At 46.6% G+C, this 15,839-nt stretch overlaps 1 protein-coding gene across 1 annotated transcript in view; it reads right to left on the bottom strand.

The window, feature by feature from the left end:
- The window catches only part of CHST1 (carbohydrate sulfotransferase 1), a 192,907-nt gene that overhangs the window by 32,766 nt on the left and 144,302 nt on the right, over nt 1-15,839 (bottom strand). Inside the window, exon 2 of the mRNA XM_069221758.1 lies at nt 14,007-14,167. The gene's annotated coding sequence lies outside the window, so the exon portion shown is untranslated. The remainder of the gene's footprint in view (nt 1-14,006; nt 14,168-15,839) is intronic.

Below are 15,839 nucleotides of genomic sequence, written 5' to 3'. Positions count from 1 at the left end.
TAGAAGACGATGAAAGGCCAGTAACCAGGTACACTTTTTTAGCCTGCTTCACTTGGTTGATCAGGTTCACTCATGCTATGTGGCCAATAGATGTGAGGAGGGATTTATGTGGGTGCTAGACAATCTTCAGTCTACTCTAGGGCACAGTATTACTCTCCTGGACCTTCTTTGTGCTCCCCCATTTTCCAAGTGGTCTGTACCAATTGTGAGGTGTTCCTGATCACGCCCCCTCCTTGCTAACATTTAGGTTGCTCCTAGTCAGGTGGCCACCTGGCTGGAGTTTGAATGCATGGGAACTACAAGATGAAGACACCATCAAACTTCAGACCCATGTAAATGTGCATTAATTTGAATGAAATCTAGGCTCAGGGACCTCAGGGGTGACTCTGTGGGAAACCTATAAATCACTCCTTGAAAGTCACACAATGCCCATCAATGTTGAAGGGGAAAAAACTAGGCCACAAAAAGCATGGACTTTAGCAGGAGATCTACTAATCCTAGGCAGAAATGTGTTAGCTTGCATCATGGAAACCAAAGGTTACTTGAGGTCACCAAAGAGGCATATATGTACTTTTTATCAAGCATAAGGTTTACGCCCAGTACATGACAACCTAATGAAGTCTATAAGACATGGGGAACAAGACAGGCAAACGCAGCTCGGAAGATGCGATGAGGGCTGCAGACGAGTGGGATCTCCGAAGGATTACTCTGAAATGCCCACGACAGGGGACTCTGCTATTGACCACTTCTTCGCATACTATTACCAATATCTTTCTAGGTCTGCTCCAGAATGTGGCAAAGTCAATCTATGATAATTGTTAGTTCAACTATCACTTCCTCCATTGGGGTTTGGAATCCTTTCATAGGGTGTAGACTGCACTATAAAAAACTAAAATAAAAAAAGCAAAAATATATCTTCAAGACAAGTTTCTGTTGGAATGTGATATTATGGAAATGAAGTAAGGAAGACAGTAAGGCAGGACCAAGTGGATACAATTCTGGGCCTAACTGAGTTCCCACTAGAACTCTTCAGCAAGCCATGTCCAGAGCCACGTGGTAATGTAGGAGGCTGGCCTGGCTTGTAGTGGGTACCAGAGGTACTTACACCTTGTGCCAGGTCCAGTTATCCCTTATTAGTGTAGAAGAGGTGTTTCTAGCAGCTAAGGCTGATAGAAGGTAGCTATAGCAGAGCAGCTCAGGCTGAACTAGGAGACATACAAAGCTCCTACTATACCACTGGTGTCATATGCACAATATCATAAGAAAACACAATACACAGATATACTAAAAATAAAGGTACTTTATTTTTATGACAATATGCCAAAAGTATCTCAGTGAGTACCCTCAGTATGAGGATGACAAATATACACAAGATATATGTACACAATACCAAAAATTTGCAGTAATAGCAAAAGGAAGTAATGCAAGCAGTGTAAAGTTACAATAGATTGCAATAGGAGCACATAGGTATAGGGGCAACACAAACCATATACTCCAAAAGTGGAATGCGAACCATGAATGGACCCCAAACCTATGTGAGCTTATAGAGGGTCGCTGGGACTGTAAGAAAACAGTGAGGGTTAGAAAAATAGCCCACCCCAAGACCCTGAAAGGTAGGTGTAAAGTGCACCTACAACCCCCAGAGAGCACAGAAGTCGTGAAAGGGGGATTCTGCAAGGAAAACCAACACCAGCAATGCAACAACAGTGGATTTCCAGACCTGAGTACCTGTAAGACAAGGGGACCAAGTCCAAGAGTCGCGACAGTGTCGAGAGTGGGCAGGAGCCCAGGAAATGCCAGCTGAGGGTGCAAGGAAGCTGCCAACAGATGGAAGAAGCTTGGTGTTCTTCAAGAACGGAGAGGACTAGGAACTTCCCCTTTGGAGGATGGATGTCGCACATCGTGAAGAAGCTTGCAGAGGTGTTCCCACGCAGAAAGACCGCAAACAAGCCTTGCTAGCTGCAAGGGTCGCAGTTAAAGTTTTTGGATGCTGCTGTGGCCCAGGAGAGACCAGGATGTCGCCACTTGGATGAGGAGACAGAGGAGGCGTCCAGCAAGTCAGGGAGCCCTCACAGAAGCAGGCAGCACCCACAGAAGTACTGGGACAGGCACTTAGAAGAGGAGTGAACCGGAGTCCACCCGAAGTCAGAAAAGGGAGTCCCACGACGCCGGAGGACAACTCAGAAGCTTGTGCACTGCAGGTTAGAGTGTCGGGAACCCAGGCTTGGCTGTGCACGAAGGAAATCCTGGAAGAGTGCACAGGAGCCGGAGGAGCTGCAAATCACGCGGTACCCAGCAATGCAGTCTAGCGTGGGGAGGCAAGGACTTACCTCCACCAAACTTGGACTGAAGAGTCACTGGACTGTGGGAGTCACTTGGACGGAGTTGCTGAGTTCCAGGGACCACGCTTGTCGTGCTGAGAGGGGACCCAGAGGACCGGTGATGCAGTCTTTTGTTGTCTGCGGTTGCAGGGGGAAGATTCCGTCGACCCACAGGAGATTTCTTCAGAGCTCCTGGTGCAAGAAGGAGGCAGGCTACCCCCAGAGCATGCACCACCAGGAAACAGTCGAGAAAGCCGGCAGGATGAAGCGATACAAGGTTGCAGTAGTCGTCTTTGCTACTTTGTTGCGGTTTTGCAGGCACCCTGAGCAGTCAGCGTTCGATCCTTTGGCAGAAGGTGAAGAGGGAGATGCAGAGGAACTCTGGTGAGCTCTTGCATTTGGTATCTGAAAAATTCTCCAAAGCAGAGACCCTAAATAGCCAGAAAAGGAGGTTTGGCTACTTAGGAAGGAGGATAGGCTAATAAGAAAGGTAAGAGCCTATCAGAAGGAGTCTCTGACGTCACCTGCTGGCACTGGCCACTCAAAGCAGTCCAGTGTGCCAGCACACCTCTGAATCCAAGATGGCAGAGGACTGGGGCACGCTGGAGGAGCTCTGGGCACCTCCCCTGGGAGGTGCAGGTCAGGGGAGTGGTCACTCCCCTTTCCTTTGTCCAGTTTCACGCCAGAACAGGGCTGGGGGATCCCTGAACCGGTGTAGACTGGCTTATGCAGAGATGGGCACCATCTGTGCCCAACAAAGCATTTCCAGGGGCTGGGGGAGGCTAATCCTCCCCAGCCCTGACACCTATTTCCAAAGGGAGAGGGTGTAACACCCTCTCTCAGAGGAAGTTCTTTGTTCTGCCTTCCTGGGCCAGGGCTGCCTGGACCCCAGGAGGGCAGAAACGTGTCTGAAGGGTTGGCAGCAGCAGCAGCTGCAGTGAAAACCCCAGAAAGGCAGTTTGACAGTACCCGGGTTCTGTGCTAGAGACCCGGGGGATCATGAAATTGTCCCCCCAATGCAAGAATGGCATTGGGGTGACAATTCCATGATCCTAGACATATTACATGGCCATGTTCGGAGTTACCATTGTGACGCTGTACATAGGTAGAGACCTATGTACAGTGCACATGTGTAATGGTGTCCCCGCACTCACAAAGTCCGGGGAATTTGCCCTGAACGATGTGGGGGCACCTTGGCTAGTGCCAGGGTGCCCTCACACTAAGTAACTTTGCACCCAACCTTCACCAGGTGAAGGTTAGACATATAGGTGACTTATAAGTTACTTAAGTGCAGTGGTAAATGGCTGTGAAATAACGTGGACGTTATTTCACTCAGGCTGCACTGGCAGGCCTGTGTAAGGATTGTCAGATCTCCCTATGGGTGGCAAAAGAAATGCTGCAGCCCATAGGGATCTCCTGGAACCCCAATACCCTGGGCACCTCAGTACCATATACTAGGGAATTATAAGGGTGTTCCAGTGTGCCAATCAGAATTGGTAAAAATGGTCACTAGCCTGTTAGTGACAATTTGGAAAGCAGAGAGAGCATAACCACTGAGGTTCTGGTTAGCAGAGCCTCAGTGAGACAGTTAGGCACCACACAGGGAACACATACAGGGCACATACTTATGAGCACTGGGGCCCTGCCTGGCAGGGTCCCAGTGACACATAGACTAAAACAACATATATACAGTGAAATATGGGGGTAACACGCCAGGCAATATGGTACTTTCCTACAGTTGATGTGTCAGCTAAGGCAGTGCTGAGATTGACAGAAGGCCTTAGGTTGAAGGCCGTAACGTAATACGCAAGAAAGAGAAACCCAGGGACTTCTGTATCCTGTATCATCCGAGCTTGCTGAAGTAAAAGGCTTTTCAAAATCAGTAGGCAAAAAGCCCTAAAGGACACAATACACCAGGAACCAGTCTGGTGTTATGCCGGGACTCAACCTGCTTAGGTCTTTTGACTGTCTAACTCAATCGGAGAGATGAACCACTTGTGGTGCTATCATCGGACGTCGAAGTTTCACGGCTCTCTGCAGAAGCAATCATCACAAGATGGTTGAAAGTCAACACTTCAGCCCAAAGTACCTATGGTGTGTAAGGTTTCCTCTACACAGTACCAGCTGTGCCCTTGAGGGTGAATGGACTTATTAAAGACTATACAGTTAGGATGAGTAACGTGGCATATATATATATTTTTTTTCACTGAATAAACAAAGGTGACAGAGACGTTATAGTTAGGTTCTGAATTTAAACATACAAAACCATAGAAATTCCTCAGTTCTGGTTAGAGTTATTTCAAGTAACTATAACTTGCACCCTAAGGTAACTATAACTCGGGTCCTCGCCATGCACAGTTTACTTCAATATTTGTATTGCAAATGTTGCAGTGATAATATCAAAGAAGCCATAGAAGATGTAATCAATGATATAATATGTGGAGTAATTAGCTGTGCATGGCGAAGGCATGAATTATAGGTACCTTCGGTGCGAGTATGGTTACTTGACATACCTCTAACTATAACTGCTGAATTTCTATGTTTTTTTACGAGTAAATTCAGAACCTAACTATAACGTCCCCGTGACATTTGTTCTTTTCAGTGAATTTCTATGGTTTTTTTAACGTAAAGTCGGGCCTGCAGCCAAGCCCTTATAGCTACCCAACCCTGTGCACAGCCTTTGGCTGCATACAGCATGGGTTGGCCACAGGGCCTGGCTGTGTCAGTGGATCTGTGAGTGCGTTTCAAAGTGGGTGTGTGAGTCTAGGAGTGGGTCCTGAGTAGGTGCCTAGATGTCTGAGTGGGTGTGTGAGTGTGTGAGTGAGTCTCTGAGTGCATATTTGGGTGAATGAATTAGTGTATTAATGAGTCTGTGAATGTTTTTTTAATTTTTTTGCATATTTTCAAATATTCTCGCATATTCCCCCATGTCCTGGAATGTTTGAGAATATCCTCAAATATCCTTCAATATTCGAGGATATTTATGAATATCGCACTTGGTGAAGAAAAATCATTTTAAACCCATAATTTGACCTTAAAACACTCCTATATCACACCCCTGGGGTGAGGGTGCCTCCACCCTGACCGCTTATATCACTTATCATTTCAAATTTCAGCCCTGGGGATCCTCTGCCATAACATAAAATGGTGGCCGCAACTTTCTAGTCAGGTTGTGGCCAGCCAATTACAGAGCTTCTATTTGCATGTGCATTCGCAAAAATTATCGAATATTCACGATTTATTTGCGGCAAGCGATATACAAATTTAGATTTTCCTTAATTCCTCATAAACTATTGAACGGATTTACATCAAATAACTAAAACCAAAAGCACAATCTGCATGTCGAAAGGTTGCTTTCTGCCAAATTTGGTGTATATCCGTCCAGTGGTTCGGGCTGTAGTTGTTTGGTTAAAGGTACTATGGGAATTAACATGGAAAATGCAACTTTTTTGACCACCCTTTTCTCAGCCCCTGCTTAACGATCACCCTGAAACTGTCTGTGCCCGACTAGAATCACTGGGGCACTTTTTTTGGAACACTTTGTGACAATTCGTCAAACGATGACAAAGATATAGTCAAGTCAAAAAACTATTTTTCTATGGAAACATAGTCCTAACTATAACTACATGCTGGCAACTGCCAGTAGGTAACACACATATATATATATATATATATATATATATATATATATATATATATATATATATATATATACACACACACATATATGTATATATATATATATATATATATACATATATATATATATATACATATATATATGTTTTTCTTCACTAGAAAATGTAGTCATAGTTAGGTGACAAAAAGTTGCTCAACGTAACGTTTAAAAATTGAAAAACCACTGAAATGTTTTAGTTGTGGTTCAGTGAGCTGACTCAGACTTGTGACCCCGCCATGTACTGGTTTTGACCTCACATATTACATTACTCATGACATCACTGGGGACATCACTGATGACATTTCAAATGACACCTCTGATGACATCATCCAAGCTGCTGCTCTTCAAATTACCCTTCAAACCACTGGATCATTTAAAAAAAAGATTGAAGAGGGTCTAGCGCCTCTTTTCACCACATTAGCGTCATTTTTTAATGATATGTGGCCCAATGAGGCCTAATTCACTGTGACGTATTTACAATGTGACGCAATGCATACATTGTACACTTTGTAACCCCTTGTGCCACATTAAGGTGGCGCCAGGAATAATGTACGCAAGGGGGGCATTTCCCTCACTAGGGGGACTGCAAAAATGGCGCAGTGGAATCCAAGAGATTCCACTGCGCCATATTTAGCGGCTATTTTTAACGCCTGCACAGAGCACGCATTAAATATACCATTGATTTTAATGGGCCCTTGTGTACTGTGCAGGTTTAGCTCCAACATTTTGGAGATAATCCTGCACAGAACATCAATAGTATCAAAAATGTTGATGCTATCGCCCCTTACCCTGCACCACGGTGCACCCTATATTAAATATGGCGCACACATGGTGGCGGTAGTGGGGCGCTAAAGGGTGCAAGAAAAGTGGCGCTGCATGGGATGCAGCACCACGTTTCTTAAATTCAGCCCTGAGTACCTAGTAAAGGGCCCAGAAACATATCAGGCATATATTAACTGAATTTACATGTGTACATGTACAAATTAGAAATATTGCTGTCCTGCGACAAGTTGGATTCAGATGTATATTTCAAGCAGGTTGAGGCTCAAGTCAAATGCCTGTTGCCAAAAATGTGGAAGAAAAACTAAAGTTTTTCCTTACAATCCATTACTGACCTGTGGATTTCCGTGTACATGCCGACCTTAAAGAGTTGTCATGGCATGTAGACAATTTCTATATAAACTGTCGATTATAAGGTGCAAGTATTTAGTTCTAGAAGTTCTGTGAAGTTTTGAAACACTATGCATTGTTGATAAATGTATAATATCTTGCTGACTCTTCTAAACTAATTTATAGACGGTTTAAGTTGCAGTCTGGTAGTAGGCGCTGTTCTAATGGTGTACGCCACTCTGCTCATTTCGGCCCGTATTTATACTTTTTTTAGCGCCGCATTTGCGCCGCTTTTTGACGCAAAACGGCGCAAACCTACAAAATACAATGGTATTTTGCAAGTTTGCGCCGTTTTTGCGTCAAAAAACGACACAAATGCGGCGCAAAAAAAGTATAAATACGGGCCTTCATGTTTAAGTGTAGGGTTCTTTAATGTACTACGGAGAGTTATCCATAGGGACTGGTTGTGCCTGCCCTATCCTTGGCTAATGCATAGATATGAAGCCGTTGACTTTAAATTCTATGTCGGATGAGATATTTAACGGGTACATCTCATGAAAGAAAATAATGACCAAACACTCATTTTAACAATATTATAGGTTTATTAAAATAGGGCTAGATATATGAGTCGGAGGATGCCCCATTCTTCCACCAGGGGGATGGGTAGATTACTCCGCCCCCCTTGTGAAGGGACCGCCCGCCAAATTTATAAATGACCGGAAAGATGGCGGTTATTCGTAAAGCATTGGCAGGAACCGCCGTCGATGCGTTTCCTTGCAGTGCTTTTCGCTGTTTGATGCGTAGCTCTGGCTACACGATAGAACGCTGCAGCAAACAGTTTGCATTTTTTTTTTTCTCAAATAGCAAGTCCTGAAACAGTATTTTCTTTTTGAAAATAAAAAATAAAATGCCCCCTTGTCATGGAACTTATCTCCTGTGGTGAGGAGAGCATTAGTCCTTTCTTAATGTTTGGGTTTTCCTGGCAGTGACAGATATTAAAAAACGGCTATTTCTCCGCCCATCCTGACTGGGTGGGTGGACATATAGCCATTTCTCCGGTGGCACTTACTCCGTCAGGCCGTCGAAGAGGGCTGGCTATGGAGGTGATGGATTAGTCCCCACCCTAACCAACCCTTTGGTCCCCCCACATCTAAATTGGGTGGGTGGACCACTGTCTTAGCGGTAAGCATCCTCCATTGCCGTGGCAACAGAGCACGCTTACCACCAACATATATAGCGGGCTCTTATTGTTTACATTAATGTTTACAGAGGCACTGCATTTCTTATACACCTGAATTCCAGTAAAAAGAGCATAATAGTTATTAAGTGTGGGTGATTTCACAGACATGCTTCCCGTACCACATGTTAAGAAAGGTTACGCCCATGAACACTGAACAGGTGTTAGAAAATTAAATAGCTCGCTGAATACCTTCTACTCTGAAAAACTATAGAAAACTATTAAATTCATTGGATGATGTCATCAATGATATCATCAGTGATGTCACCAATTATGTCTTTCGACATTAAATAATGTGAAGTCATAAGCGGTGCATGGAGGGTGGGAATGTTACAGGTATCTCACTGAACTAGAACTGGCGAATTTCAGTAGTTTTTTTTTTAACCTTGCCATTGTGCGTGACTTAGTCAACTAACTATAACTTCATTTTAATCTTTATTATTTTTTTTAGTAAATGTCTTTGTTTTTCCTAATGGAAGCTAAGATCATATTATCATTTTCAGTTAATTCCTATGGGTATTTGATCATATTCAGCCAACACCCCCACTGTGCATGGCTTTTGGCCAAACACAGCAGGGGTTGGCCCAGGCGCACCGCCCACAGCTGACCACCCCCGCTATGCACAACCATGCACTGTGCAGAGTAGGGGGGTGGCCACGGGGCCTGAATCTGGCCAGACCATGCTCCCAACCCCCCACGGATGCATATCCCACGCTGTGTATGGCCTTCAGCAGTGCTCAATCTGTGTTAACCCAGTGCCCAGCCTACTGAAAGCAGCCAGCCCTCAGTGCACATGGCCTATGTCCAGCACAGTGCCCGTTGGTCAGAGGGCCTCCTGTCCCAGCCCTTTCTGTCCCTGTAAAAACGGTACTACCCCAGTATCCTTACCCATCACTGAACCTTAAAAACCCCTATAAAAACCGTACTACCCCAGTATCCTTACCCATCCCTGAACCTTAAAAACCCCTATAAAAACCATACAACCCCAGTATCCTTACCCATCCCTGAACCTTAAAAACCCCTATAAAAACCGTACTACCCCAGTATCCTTACCCATCCCTGAACCTTAAAAAAACCCTCTAATAACCGTATTACCCTAGTATCCTTACCCATCACTGAACCTTAAAAACCTCTATAAAAACTGTACTACCCTGTATCCTTACCCATCCCTGAACCTTAAAAACCTCTATAAAAACCGTACTACCCCGTATCCTTACCCATCCCTGAACCTTAAAAACCTCTATAAAAACCATACTACCCAGTATCCTTACCCATCACTGAACCTTAAAAACCCCTATAAAAACCGTACTACCCCATATCCTTACCCATCCCTGAACCTTAAAAACCTCTATAAAAGCCATACTACCCAGTATCCTTACCCATCCCTGAACCTTAAAAACCTCTATAAAAACCGTACTACCCCGTATCCTTACCCATCCCTGAACCTTAAAAACCTCTATAAAAACCATACTACCCAGTATCCTTACCCATCACTGAACCTTAAAAACCCCTATAAAAACCGTACTACCCCATATCCTTACCCATCCCTGAACCTTAAAAACCTCTATAAAAGCCATACTACCCAGTATCCTTACCCATCCCTGAACCTTAAAAACCCCTACAAAAAGCTGTAAGCCGTACTACTCCGTATCCTTACCCCTCCCTGAACCTTAAAAACCCCTACAAAAAGCCATAAGCCGTACTACTCCGTATCCTTACCCCTCCCTGAACCTTAAAAACCCCTATAAAAACCGTACTACCCCGAATCCTTACCCATCCCTGAACCTTAAAAACCCCTATAAAAGCTGTACTACTCCGTATCCTTACCCCTCCCTGAACCTTAAAAACCCCTATAAAAACCATACTACCCCATATCCTTACCCATCACTGAACCTTAAAAACCCATATAAAAAGCATACCACCCCGTATTCTTACCCCTCCCTAGTATCCTTACCCATCCGTGAACCTTAAAAACCTTTATAAAATCCGTACTACCCCGTATTCTTACCCCTCCCTAGTATCCTTACCCATCCGTGAACCTTAAAAACCCCTATAAAAACCGTACTATCCCATATCCTTACCCATCCCTGAACCTGAAAGAAACTCTTATTACCCTGTACAAGTACCCATTTCTGAACCTGGAAAAAAACCTTTTTACCTCCGTACCTTTACCCTTGCCTAAACCCTAACAAAACCCTAACAACCCTTTACTACCCCATAGATTTACCCACCCTTGGACTCTAGAAACCTTTTTGCAACCCTTACCTCCCTGAACCCTTACCAATGTCTTAACCCTTCAATTATTTTTTTTAAAGACATAAATATTATGTAATATAAAAAAAATACTTACCCGAGTAATAAAGTACTGAGTGGCAAAGTACCAAAAAGGCCTGCATGAAACCTACCGGAGTGGTGAAGGCATGCTTGGTAATGTCGTGTGAGGTAAAGACCACGGGCTAAAGCTCTATAGCTTTTGAGACAGCTATGGGCATATTTATGGAAAGTGGTGCTGCACCCAGTGCATTGCCACTTTCCTTGCGCCCTTTAGCGCCCCCCCCAATGCCACTATGTGTGCCCCGTATTTAAAATATGGGGCACCATGGAGCAGGGTCGGGGGCAATAGTGTCAGAATTGTGACGCTATTGATGTACTGTTCAGGGTTAGTGCCAAAATTTTGGCACTAACCCTGAACAGTACATAGGGGCCCATTGTAACCAATGGTGTGCACCCTTTTAATACCTGCTTTAAACAGGCGTTAAAAATGCCGGGAAAAATAACGCAAATAAATCTCTTAGATTTCTTTGTACCATTTTTGCAGATCCCCTAATGGGAGTACACCCCCCTTGCATGCATTACGCCTGGTGCAGGCATAATGTGGTGCAAGCGGTTACAAAGTAGCGCACTGTTTGCATTGTGCGACTTTGTAAATATTGTGCTGCATTTTTGGCCATCAAACACCATATTAGCGTCATAAAAATGATGCTAACGTATCGTTAGATGGCGCTAGGCTCTCTCAAATCTGGGCCCAAGTGTTAGACCCCAGCTTTACAATATACACCCATTGGCCAACAACGCCCCTGAGGAATAGGCCTCCTACGAAACAATGGCGAGACTGGCATGGGCACAGGTGTTGACTTGGAATGGGTGGTGGAAATAAAGGCTGGTGCCAGCAGGTTAAACTGAAAGCTGAATGGTAACTTCGCTGTGCCAAGCGGTGTGTGCATGGGTGTGTGCCCACAGCTGTGTCTCTGAGGGGTCTGGGGCGAGTGGAATGTTTCTCCACAATCTTTGGGAATTCTCTGTGATCCCAGCCTTTTGGGAGGAGGTCAGTGCACCTCTCGGGGGTAACGGTAGGGACTGTTGTAGACTTCTTGGCTAGGAGTAGAAGAGTGCCAAGACTTCACCAGATTCCAAAACTTATTTGCAAAAAATACGCGTGGTTGGGCACCCTGGGGATGCAGAGCTGAGATGGGAAGAGCCACATCACCCATAGTTCAGGGACTGGTGCCTGGCACCTCAAAGACTCACAACAGCAGAGGCTTCACCCCGAAATGTGAAAAAATATGGGTGCTGTGGATCAGCCTTGGGTAATATTAACACGCACACTGCTTGTGTCATAACAAGACAATGCAGTGTGTACAAGACACGTGCTTTGTGGTGTGTGCACGTGTTTTCAGGGCCAATATGTTGTTGTTTTTCGTTTCTGACCAATATTAAGTTACATCACTAGGCAGTTTCCCTGGACTTCTCAGAATACTGCTATAATAAATGACTTTACCATCGATTTTTTCTTTTTTGTTTCTTTCTTTGTGTTGAGTAAGAACCAATAATACATTTTTTTAAATTAGAGTAAGGGCTGGGGCGAACATTAAATAACAGTATGACCCATATTTCAAATGGTTTGCGTTACAAAATGTGAATCTACACTTGTGAATAGATTAACTCACAAGTAATCTATCAACTCACTAGTGTGGTGTAAAACTCCGTGGAGGCCAAGCTGCTAAGAGAGTTGGAAGTGGGGCGCAGTGTTGGGCTGACATGTCAGACAGTGTCACGGGGAAAGATGGGGCATCTTGAAAGGTCACCCAGTGGCCTGTTTTCTTGCCCCCATCACCCACAGGACCATGAAAGTGTCCACACACTGGTCCTTTCAAACTGGCCCACATGGCAGTACCAGACTGCCCGGCAGGCCAGTCCAACAAAGACTGAGAGTTGCATCATGTGGGTACCTTGGAAAGAAGGTTTACACTCACACATAGACCTATTTCCTGCATCTTACCTGAGATTACTCATGTCAAGGGAAGGAGTAAATCTGTATCCTCGGTGGTAGTGGGGAGAGAACTCTCAAAACATTGATGATCGTTGGAAAGGAGTTTCTCCACAGCACAGGAAAAAAATATTTTGATTATGCAATTACAGTGCTGTGCTTTGTTTGCACAACATAAATGTGAGTGCGTAACTAGGAAATAAAAAAAATAGACGCCCGCTCTTGGGACACTGCGAGCCTCTCAGATCTCAGGCAGGAGTTCTGCAGGCCTTCCCCAGTTTGCACATCTGGTAGGAAACCCACAGGAGGATAGCGTCGGCTACTTTTTTAAAAGGACCAGTAAATACATTTTATTAAAAGCATCATGCCTTCAAATAGCCCCTGATGCCCCAATGCACCAGAGACCACATTCCAGATGTGAATGTTGCTGGTCTGAAAGACACCTCAACAGGTAGAAATGGCTGCTGTGGTGAGGTTGCGTGGACGAAGAGGAGGGGGAGGTGATACCCCGGGGCCGGCTCTAGGTCTGGAGGCACCCAGCGCGGAATCTTTTTTGGCGCCCCCCATCATGACTTCCTCCTCGTATTCCCTCACTACCAGCCGGCAAAAGTGCCCCTCATCTCACATACATTTCATTTGTTTTAAAGCGGTGGCAAAGGCTGGCTTTACTAATCCACTCAGCTATCCACATAACATACAGATCTGTTCTTTGCAGCAGGCACATTGACCCTCTGTGCTACTTTATGGCGAGTCAAAACTGCCTCTAGACAAAACCTCGATCTTTCTCTCTTTCAGGAACATACATCACAGGTGTTATCTTAACATTTGTATTACTGCCTGAAAGCTGGACCCACAAGGAACTCTGCAGCAGGTGCGGGTACCCCCCTCCCCCCTAAAGCTGGACCGGTGAAAACCTGTTGCCACTACAAATAGGGACGGAATCAGGACCAAGTGTTGAACAGGCTTGGGCTCGGGGGTCTGCTACTGGTACATAGGTTGTTCCTTCCAGGGTAACTCCCCACTGATCTCTCAGAGGCAGGTGAAGAAGGCGCTCAGTGTTTCGGTGGACGGGGCCCTTATGTTGGGGGTTAGCCACGCCGGCGGACACTGATGGAGCCCAGACCAAGTCTTTGGGTACTGGGTGGGTGAGGGGCAGGGGCTGTACCAGTAGCTCAGTTAGGGAAGCTCTACCACCCTGACATGGGGTTAATTCAGGATATTTATTTTTCATTAGGCCGCCTTCATTTCTACAACCTTGGCGACGACAATAGGATTCTCCTAGCAACAGCTGCCCTCACCTTCCTTGACATGCACGTAATTCCCAGTTGATTCACTGTGGTGGGCTAGAACCCCCAACAAGAGTGACCCTAATCCCGGAGCAGTGTCACTCACCGTAGACAATGAAGGTCCATGTGCCACCTTGTGATTCCGAAGGGTTTCCAGCCGCCTCCGCCCTCCTTTCCTTGCTCTTGTTGGGGCCGACCTCGCCGCCACCTGGGACCACAGAGTCGGATTAACGAAGGAAGGATGAGGCCATGCTGACCCTGTGTTACCTGTGAGAGGAGAGGGAGAGTGATGAGAGGAGGGAATGTGACATTCATTCAACACAGACAGAGCAGTCCCTTGTGCAAGTCTTGGAGTGGCTCTCAGGTGCTCCCGGATGCCACGAGAACCACTTTGAACTCTGAGTGTGAGCCACGGGAGCTCAGAAGTGATCTGGAAGGGCCACTGTGCGTTCCCTGCAGACCATTCGCTCTTCCTTTCTCATTACCTGCTTTCCAGAAGGAGCGTGACTGCCAGGGTCACCACCCTGGCAGAGGTGTCTCAGAAGGAGCATGACTGCCAGGGTGGAAAGATGGGCAGGGATGTCTCAGAAGGAGCATGACTGCAAGGGCGGAGAAAGGGGCAGGGATGTCTCAGAAGGAGCCTGTCTGCCAGGGTCCACCTCCAGAGAGGTGGCAGAGGTGTCTCAGAAGGAGCATGACTGCCAGGGCGGAGAAAGGGGCAGGGATGTCTCAGAAGGAGCCTGTCTGCCAGGGTCCACCTCCAGAGAGATGGCAGAGGTGTCTCAGAAGAAGCGTGACTGCCAGGGTGGAGAGAGATGGCAGAGGTGTCTCAGAAGGAGGCTGTCTGCCAGGGCGGAGAGAGGGGCAGGGATGTCTCAGAAGGAGCATGACTGCAAGGGCAGAGAAAGGGGCAGGGATGTCTCAGAAGGAGCCTGTCTGCCAGGGTCAGAGGTGTCTCAGAAGAAACGTGGCTGCCAGGGTGAAGAGCAATGGCAGAGGTGTCTCAGAAGGAGCATGACTGCCAGGGTGGAGAGAGGGACAGGGATGTCTCAGAAGAAGCATGACTGCCAGGGCGAAGAAAGGGGCAGGGATGTCTCAGAAGGAGCCTGTCTGCCAGGGTCCACCTCCAGAGAGATGGCAGAGGTGTCTCAGAAGAAGCGTGACTGCCAGGGTGGAGAGAGATGGCAGAGGTGTCTCAGAAGGAGGCTGTCTGCCAGGGCGGAGAGAGGGGCAGGGATGTCTCAGAAGGAGCATGACTGCAAGGGCAGAGAAAGGGGCAGGGATGTCTCAGAAGGAGCCTGTCTGCCAGGGTCAGAGGTGTCTCAGAAGAAACGTGGCTGCCAGGGTGAAGAGCAATGGCAGAGGTGTCTCAGAAGGAGCATGACTGCCAGGGTGGAGAGAGGGACAGGGATGTCTCAGAAGAAGCATGACTGCCAGGGCGAAGAAAGGGGCAGGGATGTCTCAGAAGGAGCCTGTCTGCCAGGGTCCACCTCCAGAGAGATGGCAGAGGTGTCTCAGAAGAAGCGTGACTGGCAGGGTGGAGAGAGATGGCAGAGGTGTCTCAGAAGGAGGCTGTCTGCCAGGGCGGAGAGAGGGGCAGGGATGTCTCAGAAGGAGTGTGACTGCCAGGGCGGAGAGAGGGGCAGAGGTGTCTCAGAAGGAGCCTGTCTGCCAGGGCAGAGAGAGAGAACAGAGATGCCTGAGAAGTAGCATGGCTGTCAGGATGGAGAAGGGGCTCAGAGAAGTCTCAGCAGGGAGAGGGCCAGGATGTCCCAGAAGGAACTTAGCTCCCAGGACTGAGAGCAATAGAGAGAGAGGGAGAGGAAGAGATGTCTCAAAGAGTCAGGGCTGCAAGGGCAGGAAGAAAAGGAGTAGAGTTCACTATCACTGGCCAAGCGAACGCAGTCTCCATCTTCCTTTTCTATGCACTCACAGTGCT

This window comes from Pleurodeles waltl, chromosome 3_1 (genome assembly GCF_031143425.1).
Source record: "Pleurodeles waltl isolate 20211129_DDA chromosome 3_1, aPleWal1.hap1.20221129, whole genome shotgun sequence".
NCBI classification, from domain to species: Eukaryota; Metazoa; Chordata; class Amphibia; order Caudata; family Salamandridae; genus Pleurodeles; species Pleurodeles waltl.
This window is presented reverse-complemented; position numbering and strand designations above follow the sequence as displayed.